Here is a 13,823-nt window from a genome sequence, read left to right on the forward strand (position 1 = left end):
CTTTTCTAATATAATGTACACACAGTACATCAGCTAATACTACACTTGCCAGAAAGTCATGCAATCTATTCCTCCCCTGTTCAGCCCTAGTGTATTGTTTAGCCTCGAGTGCTGCGGCCTGCTCCTACATTAGCACTAATGACATCCCTAAGATTGCTCAAAGTGGCAAGCTTAGCTTCTCAAGGACAAGGAGAAGCCATGCAGGCAAGGGCAGTCACTACAGCAGGAGAACAAGCATGCTCCTTGGAGCTGCACACACAGCATGTGTGCCTTCAGAAACCTGGAAGGAGAAAATGCTATGCCAAGAGACATCACAGAGCAAGGTGTGTCCAGGAGATGACGAACACTCAGCAGAGCAAGGCAACAGGGCACATGTCTAGAAACCCACAGCAAACACTGAATTAACTTAGTACTGCATTGCTTTCTGTAAAAAGGGAGAAGCCTCACCTAGGACTCCATCTAGAGACCAATCTCACTGCAGCAGAATCCCACGACCCCAGGCTCCCCTGCCAGCAGAACAGACATCTGATTTAGAGACCACAGAACACCCTATCCTAGTCTTACTACCTCTTCCCGAGCTCTGAAGCAGGTAACCTGATGTTACACGTGCCAAGATGCAAAGTATGCTCAGCCTGGATTGTGGAATATCAATCATCCCCCTCCTCTCCTGCTGCCCCCCCAGTGGTCTGCACCACTGCAAGTGCATTTTGAGCAGAGCAGTTCCCAAAATCCACTTGTGTGTTACTTCCGTATCTGATGAATGCTGTGAGAAGAGACCCAGATATTCACAAAGGAAACCAACCCAGATATTCGCAAAGGAAACCAATGTCTGTTAAATAATGTCTAATTTAGACATACATACTGCAAATACAACAGCAGCGCTATGTGATTTCTCAACCATCTCCTCTGCAGATGATAACAAACCCTTTTTTTCTCCAAGTGCTGGAGCCTCAATGCACTGGAGAGGTAACTGCAACAGCTTTTAGAGAGGTATCTTCTATTTTGCAGTGGAGACAGAGTGTCAAAGCCCTTACTGTCTCTCTTCAATATTAAATAAATATGGAGGGAAAACACTGTTTATTGTTAACTCAGACTTGTGAAAGGGCAATGCCTAACTACACAGCTAAATGAAACCAAATAAAAGTACTTATTCATTTCTGAAGGTCACTGACTCCATGAAAAGCTGTACACTCTCACTCTTTTTACCTGGAAGAAAAATATGATTCTGCAGTTTGTTTATCACATCCTGAAAATACATTTTGCACAGCTAAAAGAGCAAAACAGAAGTCACATTTAGAAAGCTACTAATTCCAGTCTCTAGCCCCTTCTTTCATCTTTCATTGTATCACACAAACCAAACCCCAAACCAACACAAGAACAACAAACAAACGAAAAAAGCAACATCCCATTTGAAAGATTGCAACACTCACTCAGACAGGAGCCTTTTTCATACTTCTCAGCTGCTGCAGCGAAGAGAAGCTACAAAAAACAAGCACAGAAACTGAACAGCAGTGCCCGGAGGAAAGCGCAGTGCTTCCAGGCTGACGCTGCAAAACGAGGTCAAGTTCCGCTGGAGGTTTAAATAAAACAGCCCAGTAATCTCAGCAATGCCGCAGGTCTGCTCACCTTCCCGGGCTCACAGAAGCCGCAGCAGGGGCAGGTGCAGCAGCACCACATGAACATCCCCGCAGCGGGTCCCGCCGGGGCCGCCCCATGGCTCTGCCGGGATGCGGGATGCGGCTGCTCCCTGCGGGCCCTGCCCAGGGCAAGGCTCTCGGCCGGGGCTGGGGCTGAAGCTGGGCACAGCTCCTCCAGCCGGGAGCGCCGAGACAGAAGATGGACTGCGGGAGGAGAAGCTGCAAGGCTTTCCACTCTGTGCTCCAGGCACGAAGCTATTTTAAAAACTGCACCTTTGAGCCAAAAAAACTGTAGAGGATAATGGGCAACCAGATGGGAGCAAATCAACAGAATCAAGGCAACTGATGCGTTCCTTAGAACACACTGAACAAGGGACTTGTCAGCAAGACTCAAGAACTAAAAATGGAGATTCCAAGATGCACAGCAGGACATAAATCCACCTATAAACTATACACTCTATTTATAGCACCACTGAAACACTACCAGTTAATAATCACTAAATAAATTTTTCAGAAGATTAATGTGATCTCCTGGAAGGCCGAAATGCTAATTGGAAAGTAATTGTCACAGAAGGACTCAAGTAAAAACCAAAGCCAGCAGCAAAATTTTAAGCAGAGCTGTCACTGGTTAAAGAAGAAACCTCACCACCTCTTAACCACTACCTTCAGCCTCCTTGTCACAGAAAAGGTGCTTTACTGTCATATTTAGAAGACACAAAGTAAGGGCTCACCACCTGTCTGTGACAGCCCTGACACTCAGCACCTTATGCCATCAAGCCCTACTCCTTCAGACCCATTTTTAAAAATCCACCTTTACCTCACAGCTGCCTCTTACCCTGCCCTTCTCCTCTTTTTCACTGCTATTTCCCATTTGTGGCAAATACTGTCACTCACCTAGGACAGAGACAGATGATCATGAAACCAAGCCATACGTAATCTAAATATGAGATCTTCAGAATCTTTATCTCAGAATAAGCAGCCCATGGCTAACATACCATGAACTGACAAAAACAACAGAATGAAAAGGGGATTTTAGAAGTTTCCTACTGCACTGCCCATGCAGCATGTTTGCAGCCAGCATGGATACAAGGAGGTAGCTTTCCATGTTTTCTTTTTGTCTGTCCCTTTGAGACAGATGACTCCCATAGTCTCTGAGAAACATTACAGTGGTTGGGCTTTGGAGGGTTTTTCAACCATTCTCTTAACTTGCAGTAATGCACAGGTAATGTGAAGAAATTCTGCACTGAAATGTTAATTCATAAAATACTCATTTGAGCTATGTAACAGAGGAGAAAACTCTTGAATGACTCCAAACATGGGCAACGCAGAAGAAAATATTACTAAGAGCAAAATGCAGTTTCTGGTAGGAAAAAGAAAAAAGATAAATGAAAATTTGGAAATGTATTCTGTAGGAACCAGGGTTAGAGGAAAAAAGCTGAAAAACCTGTTTTGAATTATACTGGTATGCCAAACGGCACTTTGGGAAAAGCGTTACGATCAAAAAGCAAGTTAGAGCAAGGGGCATTTAAAACAGGATTTAAGAGTTAAAACCCTACATAAAGAATAATACAGTCTGATTCATACAGAAGACAAGCCATACTGGTATGCAGACATTAAAAGATACATCCACAGAAGCATTTTGTGATGCTGAGAACAGGACACAAAGGACAAAGGATGAAGGGAAAGGAAAAAGGAAGGTGGCAAGCAAAACCGTTGGTGCAATTCTGCAACAGGGCCACAGGTGGTCACCAAACTGTCTGTATCAGTCAGACATGGGCTCACCCTCACCTCACTTGGTGTGGGCAGGCAGCAACAGGCACCAGAATGGCTGTGTCAGCAACATGCTCTGCATCCCACCCTGTAATACACCGCTACAACAGGAATTGCCCCCAAACCATTTCTTGTTCAGCAAGTTAGGTAAAGAGATCAGCACTGCTCCAAAGCTGAGGCACAAACGTGCAAAGAATGTGAATGGAAACAAAACAAACTTAACTTACCATATTAATACATACTCAAAGCAGCAGTGTAGTGGCTGCAAATTATTGCAAAAGGCAGAAATTACAGGAAATCTAAAACACTTGTTTTACCATCTCTGTTGGGATTCTCAGGGTTAAATGTTGAGGGTCTCTAAAAAACTGATTACCTTATGGGATTATTAGATATTAAGAGTCACTGACCACAAGAGCACTGCTCTAACAAATGGCTGTGAAGCTGTTGTTAAGAAGGTTTTTAAAAAGGAATTGTTGGTATTAGCCACTGACCTATACCAAATGAGAATCCCACCCCACATCTGCAAAATGTCTGGACCCAGCGAGTCCTCTAGGGCACACAGAAACACAGAAGAGTTTTACAAAGATGCACTGCATGGCACTACATTGCACAACCACCAGATAACTTCTGACTTATCAGCTGAGCTCCACACTGACAAGAAGCAAGAACCAGGCCAGAAGGCACCCACCCTGTTGCAAGAGTCTACTGAGAAATCTCCAGTTAAAAAACCTGCCTGAGCTAAAGACATAAATTGAAATAACTTCTACACTTGAGCAAGTTCAGGGCACACCCTAGATTTTGCATTGCAATCTAAGATGACAATGAGAAATACAGAAAAAATAAAAAAGGTCACAATGCATTTTTCCAAGGAACCATTTTACATTTTCATAGCAGAATTCACTCTCAAAAACCAAAATCTATACTGAGAAGCCTCCAGGCTTCTAAGACCTTTTATCTATTAATGATAGGAGATCCCATCTAACAGAGGTGAAAGAGAGGTGAAATTTCTTGTACAGAATGTCATGAGTCTTGTTTAGGAAGCAGTTTATGTTGGGTACAACCTATCTGAGTCACAGGAATTCTTCCTAGCATTCAGATAGAGCATTTCACCATATTAAGACAACAAACACATTCATGGAAACACATGAAAATATGCTCGTTATTCTACTTAACATACAGCCTTCACAAACTTTACAGAGTAATGAAGCCAAAACCAACCTACCAGGCTGAGCACCCCCTCCATTACGAGAAACAAGTTTCCCTCCTCATCGAAGAGGAATGCATGTTTTCTGCAGGAAGTTTTGTCACACTCCAAAACCGCAGCAACAGTTCACTCATGTTTTGTGCTGTTAAGAGTAGACTTCTATACCCACAAAGAACTAGAACCATCATAAAAAGAGCATCGCCAGATACTCTTCTGTGCTAAAGGAACTGAAACAGGTCTGTAATGGGTGCAGTGAATTCCATTGGGCTCCAGAAGCCTTGGAGGAGAGGCCAACCACTGCCACAGCAGAAGCCAGAAGGTGGGACCAAGCTGCAGCAACGTGGGGGGACACAGATGTGCCCGGGTATCCCAGCCAAGAGCAAAGAGAAAAAGCCTCATAAAGAGAGGGACAAGTGGGAGGGCAGGGAGAGGATGGGGGCTGCTAGGGACCAGCCTCTTTCACAACACCTTTCCTCTGCTGCCAGACCCTACTGTAACAGCTTCTTTGCACTCTACAGCAATTCTTCCCTGAAGTTACTTAGTAAAGTTGGAGAGAGGAGCAATGGGGAAAAAAAGAAGGCAAATGAGCTTTACAAGCTTTGATGCAGCTTAAAATCTTATGGAGATCAGATGCTCATATGACCCCAGAACAACTCTTTTCAAGACCCTTAAAGCAGGAAGTTTAAGGAAAGAATACAGCAGAGGTTAGACCCATATATTTGAGGAAATCCGAATGCTGCCAAATATTAAGTAATGAAAAACAGGAAGTGAGAGAGAGAGAAACTGGTAGGCTCTGACTGAGCTGTTCCCTGAAGATGTGAGAAAATGCAAGGTCCAGGCCTTCTCCTTCCTCTAAGCACTGCACATGGACCAAGGGATGTTTTTGGAGACCGGAGGTGCACACCTGGCTGATGAGACAAGAACCCAGCATCAGCAGGCTCCACACAGCAACAACCAACACTGCTCTCAGTGTCCATGAAATTGGGGAAGGAGGACACAAAAAAGTCACTGTTACAGGAAGGCAAGACCCTGAAACTGAAAAGACCCTGAAACTGAAAAAGCAGGAGTCTAAAAAGAACGACTATAAGTACCAGAAGAAAACTGGCCCTGCAGCATTGCAGGAGATCCTTGATTTGTCTCCAGGTCCTCAGCAGGCACAGAGAGCAGAGGGCTCAGCTGGGCACTGGGCGGCTGGACCTGGACCTGCCCCCCTGTTATATATGAATATATTGGTATATTTTGTAACATAGTACTGAACTAGTCATTAGTTCCAATCCTGGGTTTGGAATACCTGTTCAGACACAGACTGTATGCTTGTTCAGGTCCTGCTTCCCAGTGACTGAGGAAGGATTACTGAGAGGCCAACCTAGTGCATGCAGGCAGCACATCAATAAAAGGAGAGCAGATGCTGGAGTATCCACCTCCTTCATTCTCTCTGGGTGGAGGAAAACTGCAAAGCTTATGACATCAAGATGTATTTTGAACTTTCTGAATCAGGTTCTCCAAGGGAAGGATGACAGGAGGGAGGAAAGCCGGAAAGCCAATCGAGCGGTATGAACCAAATTACATGGTGGTCAAAGGCACGCACTTGGCATCAGCACATCAAATTACAGCTGTTAGATTAGACACCTAGAGACACCCCATGACCAACATAATAGATTTTTTAAAAAGGGCAAAATCTCAAAACAGACTCAGCCTTCTCATGCCCAAAGGATTTCATCTCTTTTTCTGTATCAAATGCAGACAAAACCAATCACAAACCCCAGAAAAGCCCAGAAGATTCCCACAGGAGATGGACTCTTTCAGCTCCACATACAAATACAAGTGCACAGAAAACACATTCAAGCAAACTGTGTGTACTTGACAAGTCTTACTAAAAGAGAAACCCACTTACTTCCAGGTATGCAAGGGCTCCTACAATATAACTTCTGTCTCTCTACACATGAGGAAATTTTTCACACTTTCAAGTGTAGCTATAAAGAGGGGAAACTACATTATTTACATTAGGAAAAAACTCCTACCTCTGACTGTCCTCAAGGAAGGCACTTGAAGAGGAGTACAGCTCTCAGATCCTGAATGTTCATTATAAAATACCAGCTGGGGAACCTGCCTCTCTCACTGTGTCACTCCCAACAGTTCACGACTAAAACTTCAGAGAATCTCTTCCCAATGTATTAATCAGCCATTTGCACATGGATTCTCCAAGGACTGTGGGATTACTCAGCAGTGGTCACCAGCTGATGCATGGATGTGTATGATAGACTTTTGTTTTCTTAACTCTTGATACTCACAGGAATGATAGCTTTTGAACTTAAATCAATTTTTCATCATGTATTTTTTGTGCCTGACTGTATCTGTTCTTGCACAGAGTAAATACTTCTTCAAATAAAAGCTAAACATGAGCACTTATCAGAATACATGTGAACTGTGCAGTGTATACATTATTTTTATCCACCTGCAACTGTAAAATAGTTAAATTATTGCAAAATTTGTCATGTAGTTCAAATTAATTATGTGTATTATCTAATGGTTGTTTTCCCTGCCAGTTCAATTAAAGGGGCATGTGTCAGCAATTAAGCATGGAGCACATGGGCTAAAACCAAAGCTCATCAAATCAGCAAACACTGACAGAGTTCAACTGGGACTGTGCACTCAGCATCAGTCAACTCATTTTCAGGACTTCAGAAAGAAAACATTCTTCCTAAAGACCAAAGAATTCATAATTCTCCTGATCTGCTTGAAGCGTAACAGGCTCAGCTTTCTTCTAACTAAACTAGGAAATCCCCCCTAGATAAATCCCAAATACTGTATTTGTGAACACAGTGCAAAACATCTGCTCACAGCACACTTAAAGATCACTTTGGCTCCAAAGGACTCTGTTTAGACAGATATCAGGCAGGAAAATGCTCAAGCAGTTTAATTCCTTAGCCAAACCATGGACTCCCTAGAAATACAGATCTTCAGGAACCACCTTGCACCTCTTACTAACACTGCAAACCCTGTTCTTAATACAGTTCTTAAATCCATCATCAAAAAATGTCACCCTTCTTCCTTTTTCATTAGCTTGCTCCTGAGGAACCGTTCAGTTTTGTGGCTTTTTTTTTAAGTCAAGGCAAATGGGATCCTTAACGTTGGGAGCTGCAATAGGCAATGACTCGTTTCACCTCAGTTTGGGAAGCTCTGCATGACACAAGGACAACCTTGAATTTCTCAAACCCCTGCAATGGCTACCACCAACCAAGGACACACCACTATGTTTGCATGTCCTGGTTTTCTCAGTACACTTTTGCTTGAAACTGGGGCAATGAGATCTTACCCACACTGAAAATACCATCGTGATAAAATATGGAAGAGGAAAGGAAAATAGGGCAGAGAAGGAGACCTCATTTGTTGTGCTCAGCAAAACTTCTGGACACACAAACAGGAATTCTCTCCCAGGAAAGGAAATGTTTCTCCCTAGCCTCTTTTAAAGCTACTACTACTGCTTTCAGGGCAAGGAGGATCCCACTTAAAAACCACTGACTTCAAAATCTTATTTGCTGGACAAATAAAAGATACCTTTTGTACAAAATAACACACCATATTGATAGCTCATAGTGAACATTTAAAATGGGATGTATTTCTCTTCACAGCTGGTAAAACATGAAGCCCTCAGGTTAAGTCAAGATCTCAGAAAGCCAACTACAAATAATTAATGCAGAAAATACAATCTGATAAGCCACTTCAGCCCAGGTTTTGGGTGCCTTCTGCAGCTGCTGACAACTTTAAAAGTACTTCAACCTGAACAAGGACATCTCTTGGTAGCAGGTATTGATGTCTTCCACTGTCCCAGCACAAACAGAGAACCATGGAATCAGATTTTGGCAAGTAGTGGGAGGAACTAAGAGAACTTCAAAATAATTTTATTTAACTACCTACCCAAATCTTTGCATCTGTTTCTGCAATATGTGATATTAAATATTTATGAGCTCTCAAAGAACTAGATGCTCATAAGTTTTGTCCAGATACAGAAATTTAGTATAGATAACTTTGAATTCATAATTTTGATAAATTTCCACAGAACTCATAGAAAGTGCAACACTTAGTAATGAGATTTATATCTTATAAACTTAACCAATGCATACTAACAGGATGTAAGAGTATCTACACAGTTAATTAAGTTAGAATATTTGGCTTAAGTAAACAGGTGGAAAAATTAAATTATTCACTGCAATAAAGCCTTGAAATGAACACAGACTTCTGAAATGCCGCAAGATTTGCCTATATTGACTAATACAGACAGTGAAGAGTTAACAATCAAATGCTACTCCTGGGTCAATAATCTCAGTGATAAATGGCATCTTGCATAAGGCTTTTTGGTTAATTACACGGCGACTAGTAAGTTTCTGCACTGATGCAAGAAGACCTCATCACAGATATCTGGGCTTGATCCACATCAACCCCTGAAAGCAAAAGCCCTGTGAAAGTCCACATCAACCCCTGACAGCCTGTTCCTATGCTCACTACCCATGGACAAGGGCTTAAACCACCTTCATATTCTTGCTGGCATATACAAATTATCAAACTCTCTGTGATTATAAGAGCTGGAATAACCTAATAGTGTAAAGTACCACGTGGATCAGAAGCACTTCAAGCTAATGCATTATTTAACATTTTGCCTTCTAATTTAAGCTTCTAGACTTCAAAGTCACTGCACAGAACTGGAGTTTACCCCCCTCTGTATGTACCCACTGGGATACAGTTAGTTTTGACTATATCTGTCTTTTCCAGATTTCACTCAAAGGATGCTAAGCACAGGACTTCTTTCCTTGTTACTACTGGAAGTGTATTGTCCTGGTAACACCATAAGAAAACAGCCCTTCTTTTACCCACACACCTTCCCCCAAGTATGCAGAATGCTTCTACTATTACTTAACCATGAGAGAAAGGTTAGCCCATAAATACTGCTCGTTGTAGCCCTGTGTAGCTGGTGTGCAGTGTGGCCATACCAGTGGTGCTTTTCATAACCAGTTTAACACACACCAACACTGAACCTCATGGCAGGCTGTGGGGCTGCAGCTCCAAACTCAAGTACTACCACAGAACCATCCCTCACTGGAGCAATGAGCCAGCGGATGGCCGTAGGAAACAGGTGAGGGAGGAAACCTGTGTACACACAGGAGATCACCCTTTAGGAGGTTATCAACACCAAAGACACCTTCCAAGGCCATCCTCTTGATTACTGCCACACCACACCAACTTTCCCACAGTAACTATGACAGAAATACGGCTGCTGGCTACCAAATTGCTATTAGACTAGACTTGCATATATGTTAAAATTATCTCCACTCAGAAAAGGACTTCTCAATATTTATAACCTAGTGTGGAGAGACTTCAAAAACTTTTTGTTGAAATTGTCAGCTATGACCTAAAACCTCACTTTACTCTTATTTCTTAGTACTGATTGAGCTCCACTTCCACAGACAGAATGGAACATTAAAGGCAGAATCTCTTCAAAGACACAGAACTGCACTAAATCCCATTAAAGCAAAGGAGATCCTGGTGCAAAAGAAAATTCTGGATTGGCAGCATAGGGTCAAGTCAGAAGTTTGTTGGTCCTGAATGGAAATGGCTGACTAACTTCCTTTTTCTTCCTTGTGAAAAAACAGCTGTCCATTCTCCTCAGTGTATCTGTTCTGTGCATGTCTTTCACAGATCTGATTTTCCTCAAATCACACAAAATGTAAAATCTGAGCCTTCAAAATCCAGTTCCAACAATTGTAATATAACTAATTAGCAAATTTTTTTTTAATAAGGAATGAATGAATTGACTAACCCATTAGAAATCTGCATATTAAAAAAATATAAAAATATGCATTTAAAAAAATTCCTCCTTCCTGACAAGGCAAAATGCTGAAAAAAGACTTTTAGTATACTGTCACTATGGTCCAGCAGAAACTACAATCAAGGCAAAATGCCCAGTCTGCATAAAGGATTAAGTTTACCAATAAAGCTGCAACCTAATAATGAAATGATGTGTAAAGTGATGAAATGGAAAATTTCCAACTAGGCTCGGAGTTTCATTTCTCCATACTGCTGGCATGAACATCATCCCATTGTCCAATATAAGTCTAAGGATACAGAATATACCCATTCCTCAAAAAACCCCCATTTCACCTAGTCTTTGTCTAAATCTAAAGTGTGTATATTAACATCTAAACTTTGCAATGACCTTAAAGTGTGCAATAAGCATGATGGTTACTAGACCTTAGCTGACATAGGCTAATTTGGTAGCTCAATAATATATCTGAGGTCTTACATTCATGAAAATGGCTTGGATGTAATGAATTCGATAGCGCTCCTCCCAGCTCAAAAGTGAAAGATAATCTCAGAACACGCTTCTTGAATTCTGAAGGAACTTCAAGCCCACAGTCATGTACAGCTGTACTCCCCCTGGAAAGCAGCATACTTTTCTTTGGTGGGTTTTTTTTCGGTTTTGGTTTGGTTTTTTTGCTTCTGAACGCTCTCCTGCCATGAAAGTAGATGAAAGTCACAGTAATAACTGAAAATTTGACTTGATCACCTCACAGGTAATTTCCAGCCCAAATAAGTTTGTGATTCTGTGAAAATTTGAAGCTCTATTTAGAACTTGTTTAATTTCTAGAGAAATCTTAAAACCAGAAAAGCAAATTAAACTCTTTGTAGCACATAAAATTCAGCAAGCCCATCTAGCCGATTTGCATAATATGATTTATGAAATAAATTCCTAAGTTACATAGTTAGAACTAATAATGCCACAACAGACTGGGTGTGGAGGAAAACAGATTCCCTTCGAGGCATAAGAAGTGAACACATTCTAGAGAAGGCTCCTTTATTCTAGAACACAAAACCAAGACATGAGTACAAACTATGAAGAGAGCCACTGATTACACGGATGAATTCAGACAAAAGAAAATGTTGTTGCTCTTGGAGGCTTCAGAGTGAATATTGAACAAAATAAGGATTCAGTTGCTGTGCACTCTGGGTTCCTGATGTGCAAGAGGCTGCCCAATTCAGTGGCTGGCACACAACAATCCCTATTTATTCCTTTCTTTAAAGAAGAATAATTTAAGCAACTTCACTGATCAATTCAAAAGTCACAAGCTCTGAAAATCTTTGCTCACAGTGACCCTATCCAGAAGCTTACAAAATTAGATCATACCAGACCATGGCATGTGGGCAGAGGGCTGCATAATGACCAAAAGTCCGGGTATCTTCAGGTTATTTTTCATCAGTCTTTCCAAATAAATATTGGTCTGTGGGTTATATCTTAGATGACCTTAAATCCAATCCGATGCATTAGTGATAAAGAAGAAATAGCTAAATCGACATTGTCTTTGGAACTGAGTTCTTGGTAAAGCAGGAAGCATTTGCGTTTGCATTTCTCTTTAATTTATTTGATTAAAAACCTCTTGTTACTATGGACAGCCCAGGGGAATACCACTGTCTTCTATCTTTTTTTATTGGTTTGTCTTCCATGTTGCACCCATTGCCAGTCTGTAAAAAAAAAAGAATTGCTGCTCACCCTGGCTATTTTAACAGCTATCTTCTCTGGATTCATGATAATAATTGAACTTACAACTGATAATACCCTGCTAATTTAATAGCTTCATTAATGTGAGGAAGCTACAGCATCCTGAATAGCAGTGGCAAATCATCCTGAATGATAAGCCACTGTTCTGGGTTGATATGTTGATACTTCTTGGTGGCCTCAATGTAAGAAGAATGTAAAAGCAGCATTTGAAAAATATATTTTAAAAAAAGAAAAAAAAGAAAAAAAAAAAAAAGAGGAAAGAAAACAAACAACTCGGAAAAGCCCTAGCACCCACTATTCTGTTTTACAAAAAAAGAAATTCTAACAACTCAAAACTGTTTTCAAACCCAAATATAATTCTTCCTTGCAGATGACCCAAAAAAAGGTTTTTCATACACTCTGCTATTTTTTCTACTGACAGCTTATAAAAGAACACAAATAACATACCCTTTCTACCACAAAAAGACTTCCCCTTAGTCCACATTTCTTAAACTGTAGAAATATGAACAGGAGAAAATCCAGTCTTTCCTGGCTTTGTTAAAGAAACACTGAAGATCTGGATATATGCAGCTAAACTGACAACACAAGAAAGCAGAATTTTTAAAACCCAAAGTATTAGTCAGTGAGACAGAATATGTATCACCAAAAAAATCCAAGAACACATTAACTAAAAATATTTTTTCCTTTTAAATAGATCAGCCACCACTTATCTTTTGTGCTAGTCCTCCAGGCATCTTAGCCTAGCTTTGATAATGCCTCATGTAAAACCTCTTCCATGTAAGCTGCAAAAAAGCAAAAAAACATACAAGATTTTCTTTCTACTCTCAGCTCACCTTTAAATTCTGTCAGCAGCTCGACATGCTGGTCTGGCTGCTTAGCAGAGCTCCACAAAAGAAAAAGGCTTCCCAAATAAAAAGAAAATAGTTTGAATGCTTTTAGTATTTTCACTTTTCTTTGTCCCAACAATGCAGCTCTGTCCTCCAGAATGAGTGCACATGGCCAAACAGTGTGTCATTCTCTGGGTTCTGTCTCTGCCCAGTGGGGTGGGGTGGGCAGGCAGCTGCCCCCCAGCCCTCAGGGACATGGCCCAGTCCCATGGCCTGACTCACGGGCCCTAACCCCGCAGACCCCCCCTCCCACCCAGCAGCAGGTCTCAGAACCAGCACAGCCCCACAGCCTAGAGGGGCAGGCAGGACCAGAGCCAGGCCCATCAGCCACCCCAAGGTCCATGGCATCTCCTCTAGACCCAGGGGAGGGAACTGCTGTGGGGTTCACCATTGTTTTCTGCAGGAAACACTGATTTTAAAGTCAAGCAAAATACTACTAAGTGAAACCAGGATTTCAAAAAGAGGGTTTCTGTCTTGAAGAACAGGGATTTTCCTAGAACTGTCTCACTGTCCTGATTAAACACTATCATTAAATGCTAACGAGAATCTAAACAATATTAAAAGTTGATTTCAGGAACATTTCTTCTGCTGTCCACATTCCATGTGGTTCATCAAGTCTACACATGGCACCTTCTGACAAATTATCTATATAGTGTTTGCAACAAATTCCAGAATACTTTATGGAGGACTACCAGGAGGCAGCTTGACCTCAAAGCTCTCTGGAAGAAACCACATACCTGGTGAAGCTCCAATCATAAACCCAAAAGACACAG

The 13,823-nt window shown here is 41.5% G+C and overlaps 1 protein-coding gene across 6 annotated transcripts in view; it reads right to left on the reverse strand.

Moving 5' to 3' along the window:
• TMCC1 (transmembrane and coiled-coil domain family 1) overlaps positions 1 to 13,823 on the reverse strand; it is a 78,839-nt gene that overhangs the window by 18,607 nt on the left and 46,409 nt on the right. The window lies entirely within an intron of this gene.

Source organism: Heliangelus exortis, chromosome 12 (genome assembly GCF_036169615.1).
Source record: "Heliangelus exortis chromosome 12, bHelExo1.hap1, whole genome shotgun sequence".
Lineage (NCBI taxonomy): Eukaryota > Metazoa > Chordata > Aves > Apodiformes > Trochilidae > Heliangelus > Heliangelus exortis.